The following is a 19,251-nucleotide window of genomic DNA, read 5'->3' as shown; positions in this document are numbered from 1 at the left end:
CCCAGGATGGAGGGTCTGTGCTGTGGGCCCAAGTCAGGGGTTCCCTGTCTAGTGATGAGCAGGGTGGGTGGGTGGGAACTGTGGGAGACAGACTGGCCTTCTTTCCTTGGGTTGACTGCAGCTTGTTGGAGGTGTGGATAAGGCACTTAGGGTCTTTGCTCTTTTGTTAGTTCAAGGGTGTCAATGGCAGTTCCACTATAGAGGTAGTGGCAGAGAGGCTTTCAGTTGCCCCTAGGGCTTCTTTCCAGGGAATTGAAAAGCTGCTACTGGCTCAATAGCCCCAGTTGCGGGGGATGACTAGAGGCCCGGGCCTGGAGGATCTGTCCATTGAGGAAATGTGGGAACAGGCACCCACAGTCTAACCATTTTTCTATAGGACTGCTGCAGCATGCTGGGGGTCACTCCAGTTCCTAGTCACCTCAGATTTTCCAGTACCTGGAGGTATCAACAGTGAAGCCCACGAAACAGCAAAGATGGCAGCCTACTTTACTTTCTGGGATCTTTATCCTAGGGAGATACAGATCTGTTTCCTGCCTAAATGCACCTGTAAGTGATGGCTGGAGACCGTGGTCGGGAGGTTCCTCCCAGTGAAGAAGAAGGAGATTATGCACCTGCTTTAAACAGTCTGGCCACATTTTCATAGAGCAACTGTGCTGTGCTGGGTGTCTCAAAAGCCCGAAGGTTGGGTCTAAGTCACCCAAACAGGAAAGATGGCAGTCCATCCCTCCCTCTGGGAGCTTTGCCTGGGGAGATTTGAAACCTTTGTCAACTAGAAAATACCGACAGGGCTATCTGGAGACCCCACTTGAAAGGTTCCACCGAGTGAGAAGAAACAGGATCAGAGACTTGCTTTAAAAAAGCAGTCTGGCAACATTTCTGTAGAGCATCTGTGCTGTGCTGGGGGTCTGCTTCAGTCCTCGGTCACCTGACATGAATGAGCCTAAAGGAGCATCCCCCCTTGATGTTTTTTCTGTTTTTCTAGTTGATCGGGGGGAGAGATGGGGAGGATGATGGTGTGACTATGCAATTATGCAATTTTTGCCAAGGGAGGAGTACACTGGTATAACAGCTATATGTATTTTTACTTTCTTCCACAAATTATCTCAAAAAATCTTTTCTTTTCTTCCTTACCTAATGCAGTGGTCCTAGGACCAGGACTGAAACTACAAGTACTGGAAGTAGGGATGATTTTTAAGCAAAATATGTCACTACATTTTTAAACTTTGTCAAAATTCCTAAAGGTCTGATGGAGGTACCTGGTGCCTTCACCCCTTCTAGCAAAATTGGGGTTAAAAATAAGTATTGCTATATTGTCTAGCGGTAAAAATACCTCACTAATTTGGAACCTATGTAACTCTTCCTTATGTAAATGGCAATGGACTGAGTGGGAGACACTTGCTAGACTAGTATTGCTGCCAGCAATCTGGACCATCCCAGTGGCCAAACCTCATGTCCTTTCTGAAAGTGGAAAAGTTTAGGTAAAAATAAATGACAAATGGAACAAAAGGAGGAATAATAGCCAAGGGTAAAGAAATGAATAAATGGCTTATAAAATGAGGGAAATTTAATATTACATTAACACTCTAAAGAATCTCACAGAAAGAAATGAAATTGTTGCTTAGCTCAATTATTCCAGATGCCTAAAGGGTGAAGTTGTATATTTGCCGAGACCACTCCTACTTTTGGAACCTGACAAGGTAGAAAGAAGGGCTGCTAACCTGAGAGACTTTGGCCTGGGAGAAACTCATACAGTATGATGAACTGGACTAACTATTCATAATTATTTATATTTGTTTTACTGTTATCGACCCATGGTTGAAAACCAAGGGGTGGCGTGCGACTCTGTGATATGTACTGGTTTTTGTCCACAGTTTCTCATTCACAATTCTCATAGCCCTTGTGAAAATCTTTTATTATAATGTTGAATACATTAGGCCTCAGGCACAGGCCTTGGGAAACAGAATCTCTTTTGTCCTTTTATCACCTGCCCCAAGGCAGCACCCTAATCTTCCCCTCTCTTTCTTTTTTAGTTAGTTAGTTTGTTCTTTTGTTTTTTGAGATGGAGTTTCACTCTGTTGCCAAGGCTGGAGGGCAGTGACATGATCTCAGCTCACTGCAACCTCCGCCTCCCTGGTTCAAGCCATTTTCCTGCCTCAGCCTCCCAAGTAGCTGAGATAACAGGGGCCCACCCTCATGCCTGGCTAATTTTTGTATTTTTAGTAGAGATGAGTTTTCATCATGTTGGCCAGGCTGGTCTTGAACTCCCGACCTTAGGTGATCCACCCATCTCAGCCTCCCAAAGTGCTGGGATTATAGGCTTGAGTCACTGCACCCTGCCTTTCCTCATCTTTCTGATTGTAGGTCTTAAGACCCTCCCCAGAGAGGATCCCACTCTATATATTTGGTTTTTCAAAAAATGCTAACATCATGAAGCTTCCATAAAAACCCAAGAGGTCTGGGTTTAGAGAGCTTCCAGATAGCTGAACACATGGAGATTCCTGCAGGATGAGATGGCACACCTGGAGAAAGCATGGCAACTCCACACCCCTTCCCCCATAACTCGCCGTATGCAGCTCTTCATTTATATCCTTGGTAATATCTTTTATAATAAATCAGCAAACATAAGAAAATGTTTCCCTGAGTTTTCTGAACTGCTCCTGCAAATTAATTGAACTCCAAGATGGGGTTGTAGGAACCCCAACTTGAAGTGGGTAGGTCAGAAATTCAGGAGGCCTAGACATGAGACTGATGTCTGAAGGGAAGAAGTCTTGAGGACTTATCCTTCAAGTGGTGTGTGGGGACAAACTGCCACATCTTTGGTCACAGAAGTCTTCTTTGTTGATGGTTGTTGTAGTGGTGTGAGAACAGAGGAAAAATGCAGTTAGAGAGTTTTTCCCTAAACAAAGACTGACTCCTATGTCATAGCCTGGGAGTCTGAGCTTCCTTTATGGACTCACCAACCTCTATCCCACAGCAGATCTTTAAAAAAAAGCCCAGGCCGGGCGCGGTGGCTCAAGCCTGTAATCCCAGCGCTTTGGGGGGCCGAGACGGGCGGATCACGAGGTCAGGAGATCGAGACCATCCTGGCTAACACAGTGAAACCCCGTCTCTACTAAAAAATACAAAAAACTAGCCGGGCGTGCTGGCGGGCGCCTGTAGTCCCAGCTACTTGGGAGGCTGAGGCGGGAGAATGGCGTAAACCCGGGAGGCGGAGCTTGCAGTGAGCTGAGATCCAGCCACTGCACTCCAGCCTGGGCGACAGAGCGAGACTCCGTCTCAAAAATAAATAAATAAATAAGTAAATAAATAAATAAATAAAAATTAAAAAAGCCCAGTTTCAGCTCTGACCCCTCTTGCTGCAGGTGAAGAACTATGCGATATGTGTTGAGATCTGCCTCTATCTGTGTAAACAACACAAGCTCTTCAGCCTGTTACACAGGAGATCTTAAGTGGACTCAGTGACATCTCTGACTCCTTCTACTGTAATTAGTTAACTATCCCATCTCTGCAGGGACTTGCTTGAAGATGTATGCCCCTCTGAGCCAATGATAACAGGCTATACAGCCTCCATCCCACAACGGATGCTTAAGGGATCCAGTCCCAGCTTCAGCCCCTCCTGCTGCAGTCAAGAAAGTATTCTATTTGTGCAGGAACTTGTTGGGTGATGCACACCCCTCTGAGCCTAGACAGAGCTCTTCGGACTCTGTTTCACAGCTGATTCCAGGCAGGCCCAGTCTCAGCTTCAGCCCCTTCTGCTGTGCTCAGAAAACTCCTACCTGTGCAGAGATCTGCTGGCAGATACATAAAACTCTGAGCCAACAAGAGGGGCTCTTTAAACTTTTTCCCACCGTAGATTCCAAAGGGGTCCAGTCTCAACCCTAGCCCCTTTTTTGCTACAGGTGGGAAGTCATTCCACCTGTGCAGGGATCTGCTGAGAAGAATGACTGTAAGGGTCACTGGGCAAGTCTTCTGGACTCAGGTCCCTGGTCAGCATTCCCAAACACCTGCACTACCCTACTCAAATCTTCTGCAGGTTCATCTGGGCAGAAAGCTACATCAATCTCTGAGCCTTCATGAGACTCACAGCCAGCCTGGGCTTAAAGGATCTTCTATTGATGAGATGGCTATAGTGATATGAACTTAAGGAATGCAATTGTCAGTTGGTGTAGAATCCCTGGAAGGCCCTCTGAAGAAGCATAGATATAAAGAAAGCCAGATTGCAAAGACTAAAATAAATACCTAATGATGTGCTCTCGTCTCACTTCTACAAACAAGAACATTCAGGGAAATATGACCTCACTGAATGGAAAAAAAATAAGGCACCAGAAATTGACCCAGTGATGGAGATTGTGATCTCTCAGACAAATAACTCAAAAAAGCTGCTTTAAGGAAGCTCAACAAACTTCAATAAAACACAGAGGCTAAATTAATAAATCTATCAGATAAATTTAACAGAGAGATTGAAATAATAATAAAAAATTAAACAGAAAACTTGGAGCTAAAAAATAAAATGAGGGTAATAAAAATTGTTGAAGAGAGCATCAACAGCAGAATTACTCAGACAGAAGCATCAGTGTGCTTGAAGATAGACTTTTGGAAAATACGCAATCAAAAAAGAATAGAAAGAAACAAAGCTAATGGGATTTGTGGAGCAGCATCAAAAGAGCAAATATTCAGGTTATTAGAGTAAAAGAGAGAACTAAAAAAGACAAAGGACTACAAAATGTATTCAAAGAAATAATAGCATAAAAAATTACCAAACCCGAAGAAAGAAATACATATACAAGTGCAAAAACTACCAGCCACTTATCTTAAGTCTCCAGGGTCCTGGCCTATCTCATTTGTCTCCAACTGTGAAGAATTTAATGATTAGATAAAACTTCTCTATTGCAGTTAGTGCTAGATAAGATTACCATAATCCCAGATTTGAAAATACTTTATATTATGTTATACATACTGTATATATAATTAACTATCTTTAACCATAACAGAAGCATCAGCATAATTTAATTATTTTTGTTTTTTTCTTGTTACAAGATATGTGTCTAATTCAGAGTATTTTTATTACAAAATGTATATGATTGAAATCCATTCACTGATCTTTAAACATCTTCAAGAACACATAATTGTTCTTTTAAAGTGAAAAGAATCTTGGAATTCTTTGTTTTTCATTTTATATTATGAAGAATGGATTTTATAGGGGCAAAGAAATTTGCAGTCACAAAACTTGTTTGTGATACCACCTTGTGTTAGCTTCCTAACTCCAATTCTTAAAATTAATGCCATATCTATTTGACCTTGTTCCCAAGCTTCAAATCTACTAGCATAATTTCTCTATCATGATGAAGGGGGGTTCTTTGGTCTAAGATTCTGTTCAAATGGTGGATATGGATTAGTTTAGTTTTCCATATTTCTTTTTTTTTTTTTTTTTGAGGCAGAGTCTCGCTCTGTCGCCCGGACTGGAGTGCAGTGGCCGGATCTCAGCTCACTGCAAGCTCCGCCTCCTGGGTTTACGCCATTCTTCTGCCTCAGCCTCCCTAGTAGCTGGGACTACAGGTGCCCGCCACCTCGCCCGGCTAGTTTTTGTATTTTTAGTAGAGACGGGGTTTCACCGTGTTAGCCAGGATGGTCTCGATCTCCTGACCTCATGATCCGCCCGTCTCGGCCTCCCAAAGTGCTGGAATTACAGGCTTGAAGTTTTCCATATTTCTAATCATATTCTCTCCCTACTCCTCTAACCTGTCTCTCATATAAATGGCGTGTGTCTGTTGGTATGTGTAAAAGATACCAGAAATTGGTGTCCTCTATCCATGGTTTAGAAAGGAAGAAAAAAAAAAAAAAAGATGATTCGGGGCAACTTTGGAAAAAGCTATGGTGGAGCAGCAGTTTGGAGAAATTTCATCACTGTTGTAGTCTATCACACTCTGCAGGAGACACCTTTGTTGAGAAGTTCCTGACCAAATGCTAACCAGACTCCCATCTTTTTATCTGAAAACTGTCACCATTCTGGGGACTGCAGATGTGCAAGTTGGTACAGTTCTCCTAAGACACGAGGGCTTGAAGGACTCTTTCAAGTGAGTATTGTAAGTCAGAATTACATGTATGTCAGCTATGTCTATCTCATTGTTGCAAGGAAGGAAACCTCCTGTCAAATAAAAGAGAAGGAGCCTTTTCTTGCCACATTAATTGAGGACTGAAAATAACTGGAAATGCTCTTTAGTGAAGAGGATAAAACTACATTAAAGTGTCTGTTTCATGAAAAAAGTTTTGTATCTACCAACTGAAACAGGTCTGTAAAACACTACATATTATAATGTTTTAAAGCAATCTCACTTGTCCATTTTTGTTGAATATTCATTGTTTATCTCCCAGTCTTCAGACATAGCTTACTTTGAATGCATGATTTATTTTCACTATTCAAATATCCTCTTGTCCCTCAGCTATTCAGACGTTATTCAGATAGAACCAAAGTTAGTGAAGAGCAGAATGACTAGTTATTGCTAAGATCATTTATCATTCAGTCAGTACTAGGTGGCAATTTACAGTTCTAAAGGCTACTATTTATTGCATAAAGGAAGCAATTTCACAATTGAGCAATTTCTCTGTCTATGTAGCCTGTACCTATTTTAGTACTTTCTTTGAGGCTAAAACACTTAGGCTAAACACTTTTTAACTGTCTGAATTTTTGTATTTTCCTTTCTACAGATGGTTATTATTTTGAGTAATAATAAGCATTGACTGGAGGAAATATTACATACTGCTAACCATGTTGAGTGTTATTAGGCCATCCAAATCAGAGAAATCCTGTGTGCTTGCCTATCTTCCTAGGATAGATGCTGTTTGAAATCTCAGCTACTAACCTGGCACTTAAGGTAAGCTGGTTTCTTCTCTTTATTTCTCTGTTCTCGGAAGTGTTTTTTTTTTTTTTGAGACGGAGTCTCGCTCTGTCACCCAGGCTGGAGTGCTGTGGCCGGATCTCAGCTCACTGCAAGCTCCGCCTCCCGGGTTCACGCCATTCTCCTGCCTCAGCCTCCCGAGTAGCTGGGACTACAGGCGCCCGCCACCTCACCCGGCTAGTTTTTTGTAGTTTTTAGTAGAGACGGGGTTTCACCGTGTTAGCCAGGACGATCTCGACCTCCTGACCTCGTGATCCGCCCGTCTCGGCCTCCCAAAGTGCTGGGATTACAGGCTTGAGCCACCGCGCCCGGCCTCGGAAGTGTTTATCGAGACATCTTCACCTCTCCTTCCTACCATAGGGCTTGCTCAGAATGACTAATCCTGTCTAATGATTTACAGATATTTAGGCTATTCCATATTTTAGTCAACTCTGATTAATTAATCAACACTTAAGTAAATTTTGATAATCCCTTTCTTTCTTTAAATGACACCACACTTTGAATCTCTCTTCACTCTTACAGTACATCCTTGTCATGAGTCCATTATGCTGCTGGAGTGTGAGCAACTAGAGGGCAAAAACTGAATTAATTATGTTTGTATTTCTAAACAGCAACTAGCCCATTGAAGGGACTCAATAAATGCTTGTAAAATTGAGTGATTCAAGAATCCACATAGTCTATAAATGCATTAGAATCATTATACCTTATTAATGGCTTTTTCATTGGTGAATTATTACATACAGAAGAAAGAGTATACAATTTAGTGTTGTATAAGTGGAGTTCATTTCTCAACCTCATTATTTACCAGTATTCTGACTTGAATGCTGTGAGTCTCTTTTTCTGCATCTGCCAAATGTGGATATTTACCACATTTTATTTTAGTTCATTATTTGTCAGTTATTAATACTCAATAATGTAAATTCTACCATCCTATCTGATAAAAACATAAAATTTTCAGTCCTTTGTACATTTGTGATCAAGAAAAGAAAGTTTTTTAATGGTTAAGTATGACTTTATTAAAAATATTGTGCTGGCTGCCTTTTAATATTATTTAAGAAAAAGCCATATTGTAGTTTTTGTGTATTTAAAAAAATTGAATTTATGATGTGATTTTTGGGGATTTTCTAGACAAAAACTCTACCAGTTTAATTTAATGAATTATAATTTGTCAGCAAATTTTACTCCATTTTCTGTACTAAATTCTCTAATAATATGATATAAAACAATATAAGTGAAAAATGTAGCATCCATAAAATATAATTTTATAGCTAAACCTTTAGTTTAGATATCACACTCCAAGCTAGCATCTGAAGTAGATATGTGTATCCAAATGCTTCTCTTGTAGAATAAGGAGACATAAATTCTGTCATTTCTCTGGCCTCGAAGATTCAGGCTAGCTTAATTAAGAATATGTATGAGAGGACAAGACCTAGCATAACTGACAGTTTTTTCTCTTATAATCTACAAAGAACAGCATTCTTCATCAAGATTGAAAGCTACAAAAGGAGCAGGTTGAGGTTGAAAAGATAAGGAATTAGGCTGAAGCATGTTACATTTGAGGAGATTATTTGTCTTCCACTTAGGAAGGCCACCAGCAGGACTCGATATGTGGGTCTGTAGCACATCAGAGTTTCGTGCTGAAAAGATAATTGAGAGATGGGCTATTTTCCCCTGTGACTTCGGGCAAGTCACTCAGCTTTCATGGGGCTAGGTAAAGCATGTCCAGCTTTTACATGCTATGATTTTCAGAGAAATGTATTCTACCTATCAGTTATTTAAAACTATTACTCTTCCTTCTTCATGTTTATAAGTTGTTATATTATTATAACCTTTCATATCCCTAGTTCGTAAATCACTATTCTCCATTTATGTAGTCTTTCCTAATTTAGGTAAGTATTGTGGGGAAAACACGTAAAAGGAATGTGGGAAAAATTTAGAAAAGAAAATGCATTTTATTGTTTTCTATAATTGATGTTTACGGTAACTCTTGTGATGTTCTGTTCAATCTTATTTGATGTTAGAGACTTACACATGTGACTTTCAGACAATCCACTGCTTCCCTCCTCAATCATCTTAGTGTTTATTTATCATATCTGTAATCTATTTCTAGAGTGCAGTAGTGCTATCATGGCTCACTGCAGCCTCGACTTCCCTGGTCCAAGAGATTCTCCCACCTCAGTCTCCCACGTAGCTGAGACTACAGGCACACACCACCAGGCCTGATGAATTTTTTTGTATTTTTTGTAGAGACAGGTGTTTGCCATGTTGCCCAGGCTGGTCTCAAACTCTTGAGCTTAAGTGATCCTCCAGCCTGGCCTCCCAAAGTTCTGAGATTACAGGTGTGAGACACAGCACCCAGCTTATTCACTCTTTTATCATCACCCAAATCTCAATTTCTATACAATGTAAAAATGCCATTATGTACTTTCTGAATAGTTTACACACTCTCAGTTACATTCCAAATACTTAGTTTCTTTTTTATGTTTCTAAATTAGACATTTGTTTCTCTCATCAGTCTGTTATTTTTCTTTGGCATTTCCTTCTATTTATTTACATCTTTGGGAGAATGAAAGGTATTTGGCCAAAGTTCAACATCACCAACATTACTGCCTATCTTCATAGGTCCACTTCAAACCTGTCTCTAAAATGTTCCAAATATATCCAGTATAATCACTCTTCCATTGCTACCCACTATGCCCCATGGTTCTGGTACTTACTGCACTCTGCTTTTTAGTAGGACCATTTTTCCTGGTAGATCATCAGTGCCTTGATTACAGGACCCGAGTATTACTTAATTTTGAGATGAAAGCTCAGTAATGATTATCTTTTCAGTAATATTTTTGTTTTCTTAAACTCAGGAAATGCAAAATTTTCATCATGTTTTAACTACTTTCACAAAAGTTTTTGATAGTTATTTTTTATATTCTTCCACATATTTTTAAAATTCCTTATTTCATAAATGTTTTAAATGTTGGGTGACTTATATGTGTTTGTGACAGGAGGCAGATGAGAAAGAAAGGAGAAATGTTGGGATATCAATTTGGGTATGAGACGAGAGGAGAGAGCTTTGTTAAAGACAGATGTTTGAGCAAATTATCTTTATCATCAAGCAATATAAGAAAAAGTAGATTTAATCATTAATTTATTCCAATATATCAACTCTTTTTAAAAAAAGAAACTCTTTTTAAGTTTTCTTTTGTTTTAATAGACACATAATAATAGTACATATTTACAGGGCACAGTGTGATGTTTCAGTACACATATAAATTGTGTAATGATTAAATCAGGATGATTAGGATATCTATTGCCTCAAACATTTATCATTTTTTGTGGTAAAAATATTCAAAATTCACTCTTTTAGCTATTTTTAAATATATAATAGATTTTTAAATTTGAACCACTCTAAAAGACACCAATCACTGACCCATTGTTGTATAAATCAACTTGCCTCTACTATACTTCAGTCCCAATTCTCTGGCCCTACCTTGAAATACATGTCAATTTACCCTCCAAAATAGAAAGTGGCATACAAAGTGAATTTACATACACATTAGAAATGTTTTCTATGGGTTGACATATTTTATTTATTATTCTGAAGCCAAAATTGTAAAAGGATTTGTTTGAGCAAATCATTTTACCTCACTGGTCGTCAGTATTTTAATCTTTGAAATCAGTAAGTTAAACTAGATGTCCTTTGAAGTCCCATTCATCTCTAAGTCTCCATAAATCTGTGACTCAATAATACACACCTTGTATACGTTCTGAAAGAATTAATTTAAGATTCAAAGATGAAAGTTTTTATTGCTAGTTTCAGAGACTATTTTTATTTAATGAGGCATATCAGGAAAGTCAGATTTACCTGTGCATAGCTGCTATCAGTGGCATATTAGGATCTACCTGTAACCAGTACTGACCTAAAGGAGGAAAAACATGACGAGAACATCACAAACCTAGCAGGAGACTATGGTGGGTAGAAAGTGTAGTCACTTATTACATCAAAAACCAGAAATTGAGAATACATACATGTGAATACTTTCTAATTTTTCTAGTTCACTTTAAAGAAAATGTGGATAAAAAAAAAAAAAAAAGCCTGTCTCCAAAGAGAAATTCTATTATAGAAAAAATTTTCTGTTGTGGCAAAAGATCCGAAGTTGTTGCTCCTGGGGGTTGGAGGTTAGTTTGATGAGAAGTGACATGAGATACCTTGAAGTGATGGTAACCAAAAAATTTCTCTCTTCACATTGAATGGCTTAAAATGCCTACTCAGAACATTGTTTTGAATGTTGAAACAACAATGCAATTCTGTTATCTCCCAATGTTTTATTATGAGCATGTCCAAATTGAGGAACTTTCTACAAAATACTACTCTTTAATCTTCAAAGTTTTCTAAGTTATGAAGCAAAAACAAAGATGAGGAAGTGTTCCAGATTAAAGGAAATTGAAGAGATGTGGCAATGAAATACATCATGTAATCAAGAATTGAATCCCAAACCAGACTAAAGCCATTAGTGGGAAAATTCATATAACTTGAATAAAGTCTGCAGATTGCATACTAGTACTGCATCAATGTTAATTTTCTGATTTTGGTAACTGTAATCTGTTTATGGAAAAGAATGCTCTTGTTTATTAAAAAATATACAATGAAATATTTGGTGGTAAAGAAATATTTTTTCTGAATCTTACTTATAAACATTTCAAATATATATTTACATTTACATTTACCCATTTATCTTTCTATCTATACATGTGTATATATATATGCTGATATTCACATTTGGAATAACATAAGCTAAGTGTAGTAAGATGTTGATATTAGGGAATCTGGGTAAGGAACATGTGTCCATTTTTAATACTATTTTTACTACATTTTAGTAAGTGAAATTACTTTGAAATAAAAAATATGCCAAATTCTGTTGAACTAGAAGAATGGAAATATTTTTTCAAGTATTAAAGTAACAGTTGTGGATAAATTCATAAAATTCCTCCTCTTATTTTACACATTTAGGGTAGGTTTGCTTGCTTAGTTGAGGTCATAGAATAGAAAGGATTTCTAAGTAAGAAATTCAAGGTCTATTGTATATCCAAGTTTTTGAAAAAACTAATACAAAATTTATGATGGACTTTTGATTCTGGAAGGACATTAAAGAAGATATTGTAAAAGACCCTTACAGTGCAAGCACTGGAGATACAGTGCATATATATCTAATATATGTGTGTATATATGTGTATCATATTCTGCTCATAATTCTTTTTAGTAAGAAATCTACAAAGGACAAAACAAAATGAAAGCAGAAATTTTAAGAGATAAACTAGTGTTAAACCTATATTTTAGTCTGAGTGTTTTATTTTGATTAATAATGCCCAGATGTGGAGTACAGATAAAATGTAGGTTTCTTTTCAGGTATTTCTGAGTCTAATATAGAGTAAAATAAGAAAGATAGGAACACTGATTTTAGACATTTAGTAAAAAAAGAAATAGTGTCATACAAGTGAAGTAGTATTAAAATATACAAAATTTTTAAAAGACAAATAAGTCCAGGCCTTTCCAATTAGTAGTTCATGGTTACAGGTAAAAACTGCATACTCTACACTTCAGCATACTAATCTAAAAATGACAATAATAATATATATGCATTCACATTTCCTAGCTCACAATTTAGAAATTTGTTACATGTTAGCTATCATAATAATTAACAACATAACACAATTTATCATTTTTTAAAAAGTAATAGATTTTTTTTTAGCAGTTTGAGTTAACAGAAAATTGAACAGAAAGTACAGAGAATTCTCATACTCCTTCTTCCACATGCTTCCCCCAAACCCATTTATCTTATTATTAACATCTTGCATTGGTGTGTGTAATACTACAAATGATGAAACTATTCATACATTATTATTAACTAAAGTTCGTAATTTACATTAGAGTTCATTCTGTGTCTTGTAGTTCTATGTGTTTTACCAAATCATAATGTAATGTTGTCATTATGTTATCACAGAAAATAGTTTCACTGTTCTGAAGGTGTCCAGTGTTACACTTATTCATCTCTTTCTTCCACTCCTTCCCTTCCTAACCCCTGCACAGGAAAAAAAAAAAAAAAAAAAAAAAAAAAAAAAAAAAAAAAAACTTGGAGCGATATATAATAACGTGTTAAAATCTTTCCTTTGGTTGGTTGGATAATAATTCATATTTATTTTCCTCTTTTTGCTTTTATCCATAGACTGTTGAATTCAGAGGTTTAGCACCTAGACCTTGGAATCAGAAGGAAATGTTTTCCAATATTGATTCCACCACTTAGCAGTGGAATAATTAGCTTAATATTACACAGCCTGGATTTCCTTTTTGTTTCCAGCCTGACATGTTGAATGCATGCACTACATTGAAAAAATCCATTTGAAGTGATAATTTCAAGTGTCAAACATATGAAGTTCCAATAAATGGTTATCATTATTTTTGTAATAGGGTTTATCTGCATTTTCCTCAAGTTTTCAACAGGAAAGATACGTTAAGTTTTTAATTATTTTTTAAAATGTTTTAGAAAAATATCAACTATGTAAAGTCCTGAAGTTATTTGGTCTAAATTTGTGATATAGTTTTGCATATAAAAAATATTACTTGCAATATGACAGTAACTAATCAAAGAAGTGTCCACATAAATGAGAAAGTTTACACTTGGGAGCAAGGATGTCTGTTGAGAATGATTGAGGAAAAACAATAGTTTTTCATTATATCCTTTATGCAGTTATTTGTACTTTGATAGGAATAGAGAACACCTAGTATAAAGAAACTTAATTTAAAAAATGATTTGGAAGAAGCTATTTTCTAAAACATCAATTTATTCTAAATTTGAGTAAAGTAATTACAAAGTTGAAAGTGAAATTGCCTTTTGACAATTAATGGAATTATTTCCTTTGTACAAACACTGGAGGGTAGTTTAAATTGAATAGAATCAGAAAGGACGTACATTCACTAATAAATGTAATGTGCTGAGAGAAACACTTGGCAACCGTAAGAAATATATATGAGCTATTATTATTATTTTTTCTCTCTTTTCATGGCAAAATCCTGTTGATACAGTAATTCTGATATGCTTACTTTCTGAAGAGTTCAGTCATGATTGAAAAAGCACCCATTGCAGATTGGCAGTCACGAATATGACAATTGTGACAACGTAGGGCTAAACTGGCAGAGTCCTGGAAATACTCTAGATAGTTGGACAAGTATTGTAAGAATATCTGAGACAAAAAAATTTTATACAAATATATGCAAATAATATGCTATCACATTATTTGGAGGGATATGAAAGAGGTGGATAGAAATTTTATTTTGCACTAATAACAAAATCCTGGAATGCTCAAGTTCCTTATATAAAAATGCATATAGCCTACACACATGCTCCTCTATCCTCTATACTTTATATCATCCTAGATTACTTGTAATTCCAAATACAATATGATGCTATGTAAATAGTTTTCTTTCTCTCTTTCCTTTTCTTTCTCCCTCCTTCCTTCCTTCCTTCTTTCCTTCCTTCCTTCCTCCCTTCCTTCCTTCCTTCCTTCTTCCTTCCTTCCTTTCTTTATTTTTCTTTCATGGAGTCTTGCTCTGTCACCCAGGTTGGAGAGCAGTGGAGAGATATCGGTTCACTGCAACCTCTGCCTCCCAGGTTCAAGTAATTCTCCTGCCTCAGCCTCCCGAGCAGTTGGGATTACAGGTGCCCACCACCAAGCCCAGCTAATTTTTGTATTTTTAGTAAAGACAGGGTTTCACCATGTTGGTCAAGCTGGCCTCGAACTCCTGACCTCAAGTGATCTGCCCACCTCGGCCTCCCAAACTGCTGGGGTTACAAGCATGAGCCACCGCACCCGGCCCTGTATTGCCGTTTAAATTTGTATTATCATCTATTGTATTTGTTTTCAGTTTTTTGAATATTTTTGATCCAAGGTTTGTTTGAAACCATGGATGTAGAACGGTGGACATGGAGAGCTGACTGTACACTTTTTCCCATTATGGCTGTTAGGTATATAAAAGACAATAACAAAATATTAAATAATTAAAATATCTGGCCGGGCGCGGGAGCTCACGCCTACAGCACTTTGGGAGACCAAAGTGGGTGGATCACGAGGTCAGGAGATCGAGACCATCGTGACTAACACAGTGACAGTGAAACCCCGTCTCTACTAAAAATACAAAAAGAAATTAGCCGGGCGTTGTGACGGGCATCTGTAGTCCCAGCTACTCGGGAGCTGAGGTAGGAGAATGGCGTAAGCCCGGGAGGAGGAGCTTGCAGCGAGCCGAGATTGCACCACTGCACTCCAGCCTGGGCGGCAGAGTGAGACTCCGTCTCAATAATAATAATAATAATAATAATAATAATAATACTTGAAATACCTAAGTATTCACTATCTGCCATTTCCTGTACTAAGTTCTTTAAATACATTATCTTATTATATCCCTCACAATTATCCTCTGACATAGGTATTGTTATTATGCGCATTTTACAGCTGGGGAAACTGAGTATTAAATTAACTCCATCATTAAGCCAATGTGACACAACTCGTAAATATCAGAGTAAGTGTTTTCACCTAATTGTGTCTTCTTGCAGAGTCCACCTCTCTCATATCCCTCCATTACTGCTATCTCTGAAATCAGCGCTGTGATTTTATTTATTTATTTATTTATTTAAACAGAGTCTTGTCACTCAGGCTGGAGTGCAGTGGCTCGATCTTGGCTCACTGCAACCTCTGCCTTCCGAGTTCAAGCCATTCTTCTGCCTCAGCCTCCTGTGTAGCTGGGAGTACAGGCAGGTGCCACCACACCTGGCTAATTTTTTTTTTTTTGTATTTTTAGTAGAGATGGGGTTTCCCCATGTTAGCCAGGATGGTCTCGATCCCCTGACCTCGTGATTCGCCCGCCTTGGCCTCCCAAAATGCTGGGATTATAGGAGTGAACCACCGCACCCGACCTGGAATATTACGAATGCTCTTCCAGTCTCATGTATGCAAGCTGAACATTTAAGAATCTTATGCTTGGCTTTTAGTGTATACATTTGCATTTCTTCAATCACAAAGTCCTGTTCATCTTGCTCCTATACAGCTCCCACATCCTTTTAATTCTCTTTCCCCTCTACTTCTTTAAGCTACCACCCTTTCCCAAAGGATTTCAGTAGCCTCTAAACTGTCTCTCCCACCTTCAGTTTGGCATCATCCAAATAATCCTTTCATTGCAACAAAACACTTCTTACTAAAATACATTATGCCACACCTAGACCCCTTTCATTTCAGCCATGGAGGTGAGCTGGTATGCTGACTTTCAACTTTGACAACTGCAGGCTACAAAGGAGTGGTACGTGGAGGGCGTGCATTTGAACTTTCAGTGAAGGCAGACACGCAGAAGCAAAGAGCCAAGGGTGTGGGTGCTGGCAGCTCTCTCCTTTGGGAGGAACCGAGGAGCACCATAGAGAGGCCAGGACTGCAGATTTTGAGGGGTGTATTGCGGTGAGCCTGTGATCAATGAATCGTTAGAAATACAGCGTGTACTTCTCTGCATCTGTCCTCAAATTGTTGGAACAAAATTAGTGAGCAGAGGGTTACAGGAATATATACAAAGTTGCCTTCTCATTTCCTCCTTTCTCCAGCTCCTCTGGCTCTAAATAGCCCCAAATGCATTGGGCCATCAGCATTTTCACCTCACTTCCTATTACATTATCTTGCCAAGGGAGTGAGTGAGGAGAAAAAAAAAAAATCTTAAAATAAATAAATAAATAAATGCGCTTAAAAGCGAATAGTTCTGCCTTCTCACCACTCCATCTCCGCAAGACTCCTCTAAAGGGACACATTTACATTTTTACAGTCTCACTTTAAGAGTTCTAGTTTGGAACCGCAATCTATCATGTTGGAGAGGGAATTCACATTAGTCCGACCAGTACGCGGGGCCCTCTCCCACCAAGGAGGCTGGGGAACCAGGCGCGGTGGGTAGGGGTGGCAGGACACTGAGATGAAGGCTTAGAGCAAAGAAACACGAATTCTGCAGAGAGAGTGAAGGAATCCGGGATAGGGGGCGCAACGAGGGCAGGAAGCCTCCTGCTTTTCGTATTTGCTGTTTCACTGCACCTGTTGCAGTATTGAGAAATTGGGAAGATTGCAGGTAGGTGCGCCTAGGAAGTGTCAAAGCACAGCAGTTGCGTAAACTAAAGGAAGACCAACGCAGAGAGTTCGGTACAGACTTCTAGAGTGGGGGCGATGGCAATAGTGGGTTTGTCTACCCTGACGGGGATGGGTGACGGTGAGGGGTGGAGGAGTCCTGTGTTGCACCTGTCACAGTTCTAGACCTGGTGGAGAATGCTGCGGCAGGTGCTTTTTTCTCAGGGGCTCCAGCCCATCGGCCACAGGCTGGGCTTGTGAGTGAGCCAGCACCCGGTCTTCGTCCTCACCATGACCGCAATCCTTACCATCACCTTTGGCCTCAGCCTACTAAACCTCTTGCAGTCCGAAAGTGACCTGGAGCGCCTATTTGCTCCCAGCCACAACCTGGCCAAGATCCAGCACAGCCCGGCCAGCAGCCTTTTCCCCCTGGACCAGTCCAAAACCCAGCTTTATTCGGACTTGCACACCCATGGGAGGTATGGCAGGGTGATCCTACTCTCCCCATTTAGGGACAATATTTTGCTCCAGGCTGAGGGGATCCTGCAGACCCACTGAGCCCTGATGGCAATGAAGTGAGCAAGGGCTATAAATACCGTACTTTTTCCCGTCTGGCAGAAAATATTATTACATTTCTTACATCAGCGTAAGAAACGCCTGCCAGAAAATATTATTTCAGTGCTAAAGTTTCAGAAAGGGTACAAAACAACAATCAAGGTGCTAGTGTGGTATCCCGACATTAAATTAAAAGTATGCTAGGTATGCATGCTTCTGCCAGTTAAAGAATTAGCATTCCATTTCTTACCTTGCTTAAGCAAAGCAAAATAAATTACAGTGTTCTCATCTTCAAGATTCAGCAGATAATTGCTTATTTTGTTGAGACGAGTGGGAGGAAAAACATTAAGTAAAACAATATTATGCACAATTACATATATTTACTTAGGGATGTGGATGGTTTCCCACATTGCCTGGACTTTCAGGTGAAATAATCACATATTTCCCAGCAGCCTAGCTTGAATTTGATATATGAGTCTATGAGTATCTGTAGTACCTATGAATGCCTGAATGTCTGTTAGTAATAAGCTATAATTATAATTGGGTTTCCAAAATGTTTGTATATGATTCTAGTAGGAATTCTAACAATTTTGTATAATTGTTTTTGTATGCAAAAATAGCTACAACCCTTTATGTGTAAATAAAAACTATACGCCATTAAATAATAAATTAGCAAAAGAGTCAGTAAACTTTTTAAGTAAACAACTATACAGTCAGTATTTTGGGTTTTGCAGGCAATATAGTAGTCTCTTTCACATATTTTTATTTTTCCTCTTCTTTTTTCTTTTTTCTCTTTAGAATGTTTTTAACAGTCCTTTAAAAGTGAACAAAAAAATGAGCTCTCAGGCCAAAAAACAAAACAAAACAAAAAAACAGGCCAAGGATCTGATTATTTAGACCCTGGACCATAGTTTGCATAGTTTGATAACTGATGAACTAGAAAGTTGTATAACATTAGAAGTGGATACCTTCCCTTTTACAAAATCCAAGCTAATCATGTGTATCATAAATGATCCTGTGTGTGTGTGTGTTGTAGCAAAAACAACACAGAATGATTAACAGTAAAGAAATTGTGTAATAAAGTCTTCAGTCTAATTTCTCACTCTAACTCGTGGCTAGGTTGTCAGAATTGAACTGCTGCAGGCAAAGAGGTGTGCAGACTTCAGATAGATTAAGATTCAGGGAAAAATGTAACTTCCAGTAGAGTCACAGCTCCATTTGTACGCTTGATCCTGTGCATCCTTGGAAAGTGCTAAGTTAGGAAAAGCGAAATCCTAAGCCAGATATAGTTCCAAAAGATAGATTATTTTTGCTATCAAAAGTATGCATTTCCTTCGGTGTATTGTGTTTGCTGAGGAATATGAAATAGACTGCAGTTCAGAAAAACAATATTAATATTGTTTATATATTAAATTTTAGAGATTTGTTTATGTAGGATTTATGTACTGTTGTTCATATATTGAATTTATTATTGGATTATATTTATAGATTTATGAATAAAATTATAAATTTATGAGTTACTGTTTACTTACTGAATTTATCATTTATATATTGCATTTATAGACCATAGCCAAATCAAAACTAAGCTTCTTAGTTAATTTAAGCAGAATAATAACCCTCCTTCAAAATGAAAGGATATTCAATGCATTTGGACATGCTGGGA

The sequence above is a fragment of the Trachypithecus francoisi genome, unplaced genomic scaffold, assembly GCF_009764315.1.
Source record: "Trachypithecus francoisi isolate TF-2019V2 unplaced genomic scaffold, Tfra_2.0 Lachesis_group10, whole genome shotgun sequence".
NCBI classification, from domain to species: Eukaryota; Metazoa; Chordata; class Mammalia; order Primates; family Cercopithecidae; genus Trachypithecus; species Trachypithecus francoisi.
The sequence above is the reverse complement of the archived record's forward strand: the minus strand, read 5'-3'. Positions refer to the sequence as shown.